The following is a 12508-nucleotide window of genomic DNA, read 5'->3' on the forward strand; positions in this document are numbered from 1 at the left end:
TACAAACATTTACGCTGAATGTTATAATGTAAATATTTTTAAAAATTATCTCAACTGTTCAATTGAACAATGTAAATACTGTATAGTTACCAACCTTTGGCATTAATTTTTGGTTACAAACATTGACGCCGAACACTACACCTTTTCTCCCTTAATTGTTATAATGTAAATATTTTTAAACTTTTTATTTTCCTATGATTGTGTCAACTGTTTCTCCAGAGCACCACTGCCGAACTCTACTATGTTAATTTTAGGCATTGGTGCTGCCTTTTCATCTATAAACCTATATGTTCAATCATCACTTTTGTACAACTATTTCCCATACTTAATTTTTGTATGTGTATTAATAATATGTATTAATTTGTACATGTCAACTACTAACCAGGTACCTGATTTTTTACCTTGAGGTGATATTTTGACTGATGATGCCCTCAATGAAGGGCGAAACATGTCTCAAGTGGAATCAATAATAAATTCCTAATTTATAAAATTTATATGTATTGAATAGGTGGAAAAAACAAACCTTTTAGCATCCTACACACTTCAGTGCCGTGAGAAAATTTCTGTTTCTATTATATCATTTCTCAGCCATGATTCAGTTCTATAATATATTGTAGTTCTTTTTTTCGGTTGTCGTTTGAAAGAGGAATTTTGAATGCTCTATGTATTAAGCTGTAGAAGATTGCTAATTTGTGAGAATGCAGGTGCATAGATTCATTCCTTATAGTCAGAGGGGCAAACATGGGTTTTCTGTAGATTTGAAATTTGAATTATTATTGGTTCTATTTATGGTTACGTTTAGGAAATTTAAAGAGTTGGTGGTTTCATCTTCCTTTGTGAATGTGATGTTATTGTTGAGTCCATTAAGAAACTCTAAAATGTAGTTGCTGTTGTTTTGCAGTTTATCAATGATGGCAAACGTGTCATCTACGAATCTTATCCATAGGTGGACACCGTTGATTTTGTTTACAATTTTGTTAGCCTCTAGATTATCCATGAAAATGTTAGCTAAAATGCCCAAAGCAGGATCTCCCATTGCCAGTCCTTTTTGATGGTAGATTTTGTTGTTGAAAGTGAAGTAGTTATTGTTCAAAACAAAGCTCAATAATTTAATAGTCATTTATTTCAAATTTGCTTCAATTACTGTGTTTGGAAAAGTTATTTTTGATAATATTTATAGCATCATTTATAGGAATGCTTGAGTATATATTGGTGATGTCATATGAGACCACTATATGGTTAAGTTGTAGTTTCAATTGTGTTAATTTTTCACAAAAGTCAGTGGAAATTTTTACGTGTGCTTCATTGTTGAATTTGAAGTGTTTGTTAAGAAAATAGTGTAAAATTCTTGAGACTTTATATGTGGGATGGTTTCTGCTATTTATAATAGGGTGCAGGGAACTTTTTTGTTATGGATTTTGGGTAATGCTTTTACGGTTGGTAGTTTAGGATTCATGATAAAGCCTAGTAAGTTTTTGATATTCTTGCTCTTGCAGAAGGAAGGATAAATTTTTAACAAAATCTTTAAGTCACGTTTAATTTTTGGTGTGGGGTCCTTACTTTCTATAGCGTAGGTATTGTCGGAAAAGAAAAGTTCTGTTTTATTGACGTAGTCGAACTTGTTTAGTAAAACAATGGTGGATCCTTTCTCAGCTTTTGTAATGATTATATCATTGTTCCTAATTTTGTTTTTAAATTGATTATTTGTTTTTTGAGACCTGGTTTTGGATTATTTTTCAATTCATTGACTAAAGAGGGAAGTTTCTTTTTAATTTCAAATATAATATTGTTACATTTTTATTACATGTGATAAAATTCATTTTTGAGTCCACATTGAAAGTATTTGTATAAATAACACTAGTATGTTTTTATTATTCTCCCACCTATTCAGTACAATACAATCTTTAAAAGTTAGGACTTTGTCCTTATCAAAATGTTAAAATAAAATTAATACATTGGATGGTACATGTTTCGCCTATCAGGGTTATAGGCAGGTACATTAAGGGAAACGGGGTGGCCTAGGGAGCGGTGTTAAGCGAACAGTGAACTGGAAATCAAGTAGGGATGACATAAAATTGTTAGTGCTCAATTGTAGAAGCATTGTAAACAAAGGAATCAAATTAAGTAATTTAATAGGTATATACTTACCAGATATTGTAATAGGAGTTAAATCATGGCTGAGAAATGATATAATGGATGCAGAAATATTATCACGGAACTGGAGTGTGGGTCGTAGAGATAGGATAGGAATGTTAGAAGGGGGAGTATTCACTCTGGTGAAAGAAGAATTTGTATGGTATGAAAAAGTTAAGGATGAAAAACATGAAATTCTGGGTGTAAGGCTCATGTCTAAAGATAATAGGCAACTTGATGTCTTTGGAGTGTACAGACCGGGAAAGGGTAGCGCTGACACTAATTCAGAATAATTTGATAAGATAATCAGCTATGTGGGAAACGATAAGGAAAGGAACGTGATTGTAGTGGGTGATGTCAATTTACCAAATGTCAATTGGGAAGGTAATGCGAATGACAGGAAGCACGAACAACAAATGGCAAATAAGTTAATATTGGAAGGGCACCTGATTCGGAAAGTGATGGAACCAACTAGAGGGAAGAATATTTTGGATGTGGTGCTGGTTAAACCAGATGAGCTCTATAGAGAAACCGAAGTAATAGATGGTATTAGTGATCACGAAGCTGTTTTTGACGTAGTTAAAAATTAATGTGAAAGAAAGGAAGGTATTAAAATTAGGACTATTAGGCAGTACCATATGACTGATAAAACAGGCATGAGGGAGTTTTTAAAAAGTAACTATGATCGCTGGAAAAAGGTAAATAAAAATGTAAACAGACTCTGGGATGGGTTTAAAGCCATTGTTGAGGAATGTGAAAATAGGTTTGTACCTTTAAAGGTAGTAAGGAATGGTAAAGATCCACTATATTATAACAGAGAAGTAAAGAGACTAAGAAGGAGGTGCAGGTTGGAATGAAATAGAGTTAGAAATGGTTATGGAAGTAAGGAGAAATTGAAGTAACTTACTAGGAAATTGAATCTAGCAAAGAAGTCAGCTAAGGATAACATGATGACAAGCATAATTGGTGGTCATACAAATTTTAGCGAAAAATGGAAGGGTATGTATAGGTACTTTAAGGCAGAAACAGGTTCAAAGAAGGACATTCCAGGAATCATTAATGAACGAGGGGAGTGTGTATGCGAGGATCTTCAAAAGGCAGAAGTATTCAGTCAGCAGTATGTAAAGCTTGTTGGTTACAAGGATAATGTCCAGATAGGGGCTGTGAGTAATACGAAAGAAGTATTAAAATTTACCTATGATAACAATTACATTTACAGTAAGATACAAAAGTCGAAAACTAAAAAAGCGGCTGGAATTGATAAGATTTCTGGGGATATACTAAAGGCAGTGGGTTGGGATATAGTACCATATATGAAATACTTATTTGATTATTGTTTGGTTGAAGGAGCTATACCAAATGAATGGAGAGTTGTTATAGTAGCCCCTGTGTATAAAGGAAAGGGTGATAGACATAAAGCTGAAAATTGCAGGCCAGTTAGTTTGACATGCATTGCATGTAAGCTTTGGGAAAGCATTCTTCCTGATTATATTAGGCATGTTTGCAAAATTAATAACTGGTTTGACAGAAGGCAGTTTGGGTTTAAGAAAGGTTATTCTACTGAAGCTCAACTTGTAGGATTTCAGCAAGATATAGCAGATATCCTGGATTCAGGAGACCAAATGGACTGTATTGCGATTGACCTATCTAAGGCATTTGATAGGGTAGATCATGGAAGACTACGGGCCAAAAATGAGTGCTATTGGACTAGGAAAAAGAGTGACTGAATGGGTGGCTATATTTCTAGAAAATAGCACTCAGAGAATTAGAGTAGACGAAGCTTTATCTGACCCTGTAATAATTAAGAGGGGAATTCCTCAAGGCAGTATTATTGGACCTATATGTTTTCTTATATATATCAATGATATGTGTAAAGAAGTGGAATCAGAGATAAGGCTTTTTGCAGATGATGTTATTTTCTACAGAGTAATAAATAAGTTACAAGATTGTGAGCGGTTGCAGGGTGACCTCGATAGTGTAGCGAGATGGATGGTGGGCAATAGTATGATGATAAACGGGGTTAAAAGTCAGGTTGTACGTTTCACAAATAGGAAAAGTCCTCTCAGTTTTAATTACTGTGTTGATGGGGTGAAGTTCCTTTTGGGGATAATATAAGAAAAGACCTTCTTTGGGGTAATCACATAAATGGGGTTGTAAATAAAGGGTACAGATCTCTGCACATGGTTATGAGGGTGTTTAGGGGTTGTAGTAAGGATGTAAAGGAGAAGGCATATAAGTCTCTGGTAAGACCCCAACTAGAGTATGGTTGCAGTGTATGGGACCCTCACCAGGATTACTTGATTCAAGAACTGGAACAAATCTAAAGAAAAGCAGCTCAATTTGTTCTGGGTGATTTCCGACAAAAGAGTGGCGTTACAAAAATGTTGCAAAGTTTGGATTGGGAAGACTTGGAAGAAAGGAGACGAGCTGCTCAATTAAGTGGTATGTTATATGTTATAAACCTCATTTTTAGGTCCGTATTGAAAATTTTACAGTTCAACAATAATAAAGGTGTTTTAATTTGTTCCACCTATTCAATACTTATATTTTCACTTATAGTGGTTACATAAACAGATTCTTAGTTACATGGGCATGTTTCGCCCTCAATTAAGGGCATCTTCAGCCTAAACACAATCATCAACAATACAACTAAATTAAAAGTGGAAGTTAAAAGTTTAGTCAGTTATTAAAATTCGGAACATAAATATGTGAAAAGTGGTACAATATATAAAGATGTTAATGGAAAACTGTCTTATGATTAAACTATAAACTTGTCGGAGACTAAAACTTCTTCTATTAAAATTCTAATTAAAAACCGTTCATATAAAATATTAGTGGAAAACCAAAGTGGTAATAATATAAAGCCAACGACATGAGGGCGTGAACACAAGCATAAACTTGATTGTCATGAATACAATCTTTCCAAGGCCGCTGATGAAATTCGTCAGCAAGTGAGACAGAAGCATCTGTTGAAAAATTGTAAGTGGCCCTTAGCACCAGTAGGTAATAAAAATGGCTGAAACCGTGCCAGAAAATGTCAGTAGATGCATAAATAATGTTTTCTGTAAGAGAAGGAAAAGAAGAAATAAGAAATTGAACGTAAGGAGAGAATTCGGTTTACATAAAATTGAAACAGATGAGAACTTACATGTAAGTGGAAGTTGTTATTTGTTATCTACTGTTGTGTTGATTGCTGCCCATCTGTTGGCTCTGAGTCTGGTGTTGTAACTGTGCTGCAGAGGCGGCAGTGAACTCGGAGGGGAAGGAATAGGGGAGTGCGGAAGGGAGGAGAGGATGGGTGGAGTCAATTGTGACGAGGCTGACAAAGGGGCGGACTAAACTTTTAACTTCCACTTTTAATTTAGTTGTATTGTTGATGATTATGTTTAGGCTGAAGATGCCCTTAATTGAGGGCGAAACATGTCCCATGTAACTAAGAATCTGTTTATGTAACCACTATAAGTGAAAATATAAGTATTGAATAGGTGGAACAAATTAAAACACCTTTATTATTGTTGAACTTAAGTGGTATGTTCCGAGCTGTCAGTGGAGAGGTGGCGTGGGAGGACATCGGTAGACGAATAAGTTTGAGTGGTGTCTTAAAAGTAGGAAAGAGCACAATATGAAGATAAAGTTGGAATTCAAGAGGACAAATTGGGGCAAATATTCAATTATAGGAAGGGGAGTTACGGATTGGAAAACTTACCAAGGGAAATGTTCAATAATTTTCCAATTTCTTTGCGATCATTTAAGAAAAGGCTAGGAGAACAACAGATAGGGAATCTGCCACCACGGCGACTGCTCTAAATGCAGATCAGTAGTGATTGATTGATTGATTGATTGATTGATTGATTGATTGATTGATTGATTGATTGATTGATTGATTGATTGATTGATTGATTGATTGAAATAGTAGGCATCATCAGCCATTTTTACCTTAGGAATAGATCAGGTGCCTGATTAGGAATAATAATAATAATAATAATAATAATAATAATAATAATAATAATAATAATAATCATCCTCTTATGGGGATTTACCGGTTACCTCCATCGGGCATGTCCTATTGGAATTGGGGAAGCTTGCTGGCTCTGTCATCAGCAGAGTCAGAGGGTAGTAGGGAAATAAAATACCACCGTGAAAAAAAAACTGGTCCCTTGCCAGGGTTACGGCGAAGACTGGTAAATGACCAGAAGTCAGAAAACATCTTGAGGCAACCTCTAGGGCTAACAACCCTAGTTGTAAAAGGATGTGTACCCATCCAATGCAAAGTCAAGTCAAAAAGCATGATGGCACAACATTCCAAGAAACATACCCCATGGGGTAAATCTTCAGATAAATCCCTCGTCGTGAACGCCACGGCTCACGAGTCTCATTTGGATTCTGGGGGAGACTCGACATCATGGAAGAGACGAGTCGGAGCGTCTCGATGTACCCCAAAGAGTCTAAAACTCAGGCCAAAATCTAAAACCTTTCTAGCAACTTTTAACATAAATTCACTTACACAAACTGGCAAGCTGAAAACCCTCAGCAAAGCTCTTCATGAAAATCAGATATCCATAATGGCCCTACAGGAAACAAGGTACCCAGATGAAGAGATTTTTGAATCCGAAGGCTACCGATTTTTCAAGAGCAAAGTGCAAAGAGGAATCCTCAATGGAGCTGTGATGCTTGGAACCGCGTTTGCTGTTAGAACCAAGATCCTTAAATCGGTTGCAAATTTCGAACCTGTGAATGTCAGATTGTCTATACTCACAATTAAATGCGCAAACAAAACCTACACCCTAGTTAACTCACATGCTCCTACAAACGATAAGAACAAGTCTGATCCAGACGAAGTTGATAATTTCTGGGACCTACTGGATGAAAAATTAAACAAAATCCCCAAACACCATGTCAAGCTTCTTTTGGGTGACTTCAGTGCCCAACTAGGTCGTGAACAGAAGTACAAGAAAGTTATAGGAAATTACCCTGCTCACAAAAGAACCAATCCCAACGGCAAAAGGCTGGTGTCCATTTGCGAAAATCACAATCTGCAGGTCATGTCGACCCACTTTCGCCATCTACCCAGAAAGCAAATGACTTGGCGTTCTCCCGTCCAAGCTCTCGGAGAGTTCCAAATTGATCATGTTGCAATCTCCAGGAGAAACAACCCTGAGATTATGAATGTCAAGGTAAAGAAATGCATCAATGTGGCCTCAGATCATTATATGTCTCTTATCAAATTCAAACCAATTCCCGCAAACACAAGGAAGACAACCAAACAGATCACACGCTTCGACAATGAAAAACTTCGGCAAAGGGTCGAGGAGTTCCAGGAGAAGGCTAGACCAAATGACTGTGACTTGAACAACGCCAAAAGTCTCCTTGTTGAGGCTGCCAAAGACGTTGCAGAAATCAAGAGAAGCAAAAAGCATGCCTGGTGGAATGGTACCTGCGAATCAGTCCTCCAAGAAAGACTCAATGCGTGGAAACAGTACTACTCTACAAAATCAGAAAATGATTGGGAAACCTACAAAACCCAATGTGCCCAAGCAGCTAGGGTGTTCAGAACTGAGAAACGTAAATACGAAAAATCTCTCATTGAAAAGATAGAACAAAACTTTAGGAAGAATGAAAGCAGAGAGTACTACAGAGCCTTCAAACGCAAACTCACTGGCTATAAACCACCATCTCTATGCTTTGAGCGAAAGGACGGCTCACTGGCGACGTCAAATGAAGAAAATTGCAGCATTCTGGCAGATTACTTCAATGGCAATGCGCCATTGAGACCAAGGAACCCTTACTCAGGTACCCAGATTCCAGACTACCCGACAGAGATGAAATTGAGCGCCACATTGCCCGTCTCAAAAATAACAAAGTGCCGGGGAAAGACTCAGTAGTAGCAGAACTATGGAAATATGCCCGAGAGGAATCACTTGATATCTTACAAAAGCAAATAGAAGAAATTTGGAACAAGGAGACCCTACCCGAAGATTGGAAAATAGCTTTGATCCATCCATTACACAAAAAAGGCAGCATGAAGAACATCAATAACTACAGAGGAATATCTTTGCTACCCATGACTTACAAAATTCTATCACTTGCCATCCTGGAGCGTTTGGATGCACAAGTCGAACATCAAATACCAAGGAGGGTTCAGAAAAGGTCGCTCAACAGCTGAACAGATCCAAAATCTCAAAACAATCATCAGATATTGTACACTAAGGCCCAAGCAGTATGTGTCTGTCTTTGTGGACTTTAAGAAAGCGTACGACTCCATTGACCGGGAAGTCCTGCTAAACATCTTAAATGAATTTGGAGTTGATTTGAAACTGCTGGCATTAATTAGAGCCACCCTGACCGATACAAAATCCAAGGTGAAGTTCCACGGATGTCTCTCGCATTCCTTTGACATCAAAACAGGAGTCCGACAAGGTGATGGGCTATCCCCGATACTCCTCAACTGTGTTCTTGAAAAGATCATCAGAACCTGGCGGGTGAGATTACAGGAAACCAACTACAGTCCATTGAGAATAGGAACCAAATCCAAGGGGATCGCAACAGACTGCTTAGCATTTGCCGATGATATTGCTGTTCTCTCAACCGACATAGAAACCGCTAGAGCTCAAGTTGAAATTTTAAAGGAAATTGCTGAACAAACTGGTTTGCAGATATCATTTGAGGAAACAGAAGTAATGACTAACATCAAAGAGGCTCCACCAAAACTCCATACAAAATACGGGGACATCACCCGAGTAGACAAATTCAAATACCTGGGTGAGATCATCATGAAAAATGGACTGGACAAAGAAGCACTTCAGGAGCAAGTACGCAAACTGGAATTAGCCTACCAAACATCCCGCACAATCTACAACAAAAAATGCCTTTCCCAAAACACCAAGATACGTCACTATGAAACAGTTCTGAAGCCAGTAGTTCTATATGCAGCCGAAGCCCTGTCTATAAATGCCAACAAAGGACTCCTTGAAGAACTGGAGAAAAGAGGATGCAAAATTGTGAGAGGAATCTTGGGATCAAAGTACAGAAATGGAATCCATCAAAAGAGATCCAACAAGGAAGTCTACAGCAAAATAGAGAAAATTACTGACACAATCAGCAAAAGACGGGCACGATTTTATGGTCATCTGAAAAGAATGGACAGAAGAAAGTTAACTAAAGAAATATTTCACTTTTTTGATTCAAACCCCAAAACCACAATTCCCTGGTTTAGAAATACCAAAGAAGACCTGCAAATGCTACATATCTCAGCTGAAGATGCTCTTAACAGAGATCTCTTCCGCAAGAAAATATTGACGAACGGGCTAAACCAAGACGAGCAACCGAAGAAAAGACACGGTGCCCCTTGGACAGAAGAGTATAAGCAGGCCCTCTCACAAAGAATGAGGGAAATTTGGGCTCTAAAGAAGGCCAAGTTCAGTGTCAAATGCAACAAGACTTAACGTGGTCCTTGATGGCCCCAGCGAATTATATATATATATAATAATCATCATCATCATCATCATCTTGGTTTTATGTTCCACTAACTTCCTGTATGGTTTTTGGAGATATTAGGGTGCAGGAATTTTGTCCTGCAGGAGTTTTTTTATGTGCCGTTAAATCTACTAGGGCTGACATATTTGAGCACCTTCAAATACCACCGGGCTGAGTCAGGATCAAGCCTGTCAACTTGGACTCAAAACGTCAGTACTGTAACTGTCTGAGCCACTCAGCCTGGCTTCAAAATGTTTTTTCCCTAAGGAGTTTAGATGTGGGTTGACTCTGAAAATCACAATATTCATTTTTCAAAAAATCATTTCATGTACGAACTTAAAATTTTACATAAAGGTTGGTCTTCTATGTCCTAGATGTTAATAAGAAATATTTTAGAAAAATTCTACCCCTAAAACAAAACATTCCTTCATTACTGTTCGATGTATGAAGTCAAAATTTCACAGTTTGGTCATATTTACATCTTAGATGTTAAATAAAATAGGGTTTTAAAACATTCCAATTACATGGGGTTCAAACTAGTGTTAGATCCAAAAAAAATTAATAATCATTCCACCAAAACCATTTGTCATATGAACTGAGGGTGTATTTTACAGGCTAGCCAACAGTGAACTCTGCAAAATTTAAAACTTTGAAAGATAACTTTCAATTTAAAACTGTAGCAAAGCATGGGTATCTTGCTAGTACTGTATAAGGGAAAATTGAAAAAACATTTGTGCCAGTACATCTACACATCTCAAATTTGGTAAAATATGTGTTTGTTTGTACCTAAATGTGAGACCTAAATTTGGTACAAAATAGAATCAAAGCTGAAGAAGCTTTAAAATTCAGTCATAACTCCCCTTAATATTTTTCATAGGAATGAATTTGGATTTACTTACTGAAAGAGTGAAGTCTGGAGTAAGTACAAAATTAATTATAAACAGTGGCAAGGAAATTATGAGACGTTATTACTGTCTGCTTTAATAATGTGTTAGACCATTGTCTTTCTCAAGGTGTTAGTTATGTATGAATTATACATTTCCAGTATTATTTCATGATAGTTATTTCATTCGGTTCACTGCCAATATCCATTTTTGCTTTTGTTCTTTTGCCTATTCCATCTATGGGAGCATTAAAAACTTAACACAGGGCAGCGTTCTTCGCAGCAGTGTGAGTGATTTGTACCTGGATATTGCATTATGCGTTCCATCAACATGCACAGATAGTGAAGAAAGTTATAATGTAAATTGCAAACTACAAATAAAACACAGCATTATGTTCATTTGACTGTCAATGTCAGCTTACCACTAGTCTTACCACAGTATGTGTTGATATTTAAAATATTATTTTGTTATTCATCCACGATATTTTCATCTTTGTTATTTAGACATTTTCTTACTGAAGTGTATTGTAAATGTCAGTCACATATGGAATTGCTCGATATGTAAATAACTACTTAACAATCCTTAAGTTAGCTTTCTTATACAAATAACTCCATGGTGCTACAGTCCTGATGGGCCTTGGCCTAACAAGCAAACCCTGCTCAGCCAGAAAGCCAGCAGAAATTCATATAAACTTGGAATTCTTTAATTTATTTTATGTGTTTCACCTTGGAAAAGCTTAAGAACATTAACAGTGCAATATTCTGAGCACAGAAATATGAGTCTGAACTGACCATCAATGAACTATTCAGCTTCACAATCTTGTACAATTTACTTTACCTTGTACAGTATCAGTAAGAAAAACTGGGCTTAAGTAAGAGAGAGCCTGTGCATGAAGGTGGCAGTGTCTGAAAATGTGGATTTTATCCTTGTCCTTTTGTATTTTCTTGTTTGTTTGGTCTCCTCTTTCTCCTTCACCCTCTATCCACATTAGCCTGTTTTCTTATCAAATTATCTGGTTTTCTTTTATATATACTGTATACTACCTAATTAAAAATATCCTAGGTCAAAACATGTCCTATATAGTTTTTTAAACAACTATGTAGCTTTTTCAACAGACCATTTATTAAATAGCAAACGTGTATTGAACAGGTGAACTTTACACAATTAAATTCTTTTAGAATTTCATCTTAGATATTTAAAGTCAATACAGAACCAGAATGAAGTTCATTAGGCCCTACTTGTAAAATATTAATGTTACGAAAATGTTACAAACTTCAGACTGGGAAGACTTGGGAGTAAGGAGACAAGCTACTCAACTATGCAGGATGTTCTTGGCTGTCAGTGGAGAGGTGGCGTGGAGTGACATTAGTAGATGAATAAGTTTGAGTGGAGCTTTAAAAGGTAGGAAAAATCATAGTACACAATTTGCTTTACGTTGCACAGACACAGATAGGAAAACCACAGGAAACCATCTTCATGGCTGCCAGCAGTGGGGTTCGAACCCACTATCTCCCGAATACTGGATGCTGGCTGCACATAAGCAGCTACCACTATCAAGCTCGGTAATCATGGTATAAAGTTGGAATTCAAGAGGACAAATTGGGGCAAATATCCATATATGGAAGAGGAATCAGTGATTGGAATAATTTACCAAGGGAAATGTTTGATAAATTTCAAAGTTCTTTGAAATCATTTAAGAAAGGACTTGGTAAACAATTGATAGGGGATAGGGAATCTGCCACTTGGCAAGAGTCCTAAATGTAGATCAGCATTGATTGATTGATCTATTTATTTATTTATTCATTTATTTATTTATTTATTTATTTATTTATTTATTTATTTATTTATTTATTTATTTATTTATTTATTTATTTATTTATTTATTTATTTATTTATTTGTTTGTTTGTTCGTTCGTTTGTTCGTTTATTTATTTATTTATTTATTTATTTATTTATTTATTTATTTATTTATTTATTTATTTATTTATTTATGTATTTATTTATTTATTTATTTATTT

The 12508-nt window shown here is 36.2% G+C and overlaps 1 protein-coding gene across 1 annotated transcript in view; it reads left to right on the forward strand.

Annotated features, from left to right (window-relative positions):
* Nucleotides 1-12508, forward strand: part of Ten-a (tenascin accessory) — a 596228-nt gene that overhangs the window by 321152 nt on the left and 262568 nt on the right. The gene's annotated exons all lie outside the window — the stretch shown is intronic.

The sequence above is a fragment of the Anabrus simplex genome, chromosome 1 (assembly GCF_040414725.1).
Source record: "Anabrus simplex isolate iqAnaSimp1 chromosome 1, ASM4041472v1, whole genome shotgun sequence".
NCBI lineage: Eukaryota > Metazoa > Arthropoda > Insecta > Orthoptera > Tettigoniidae > Anabrus > Anabrus simplex.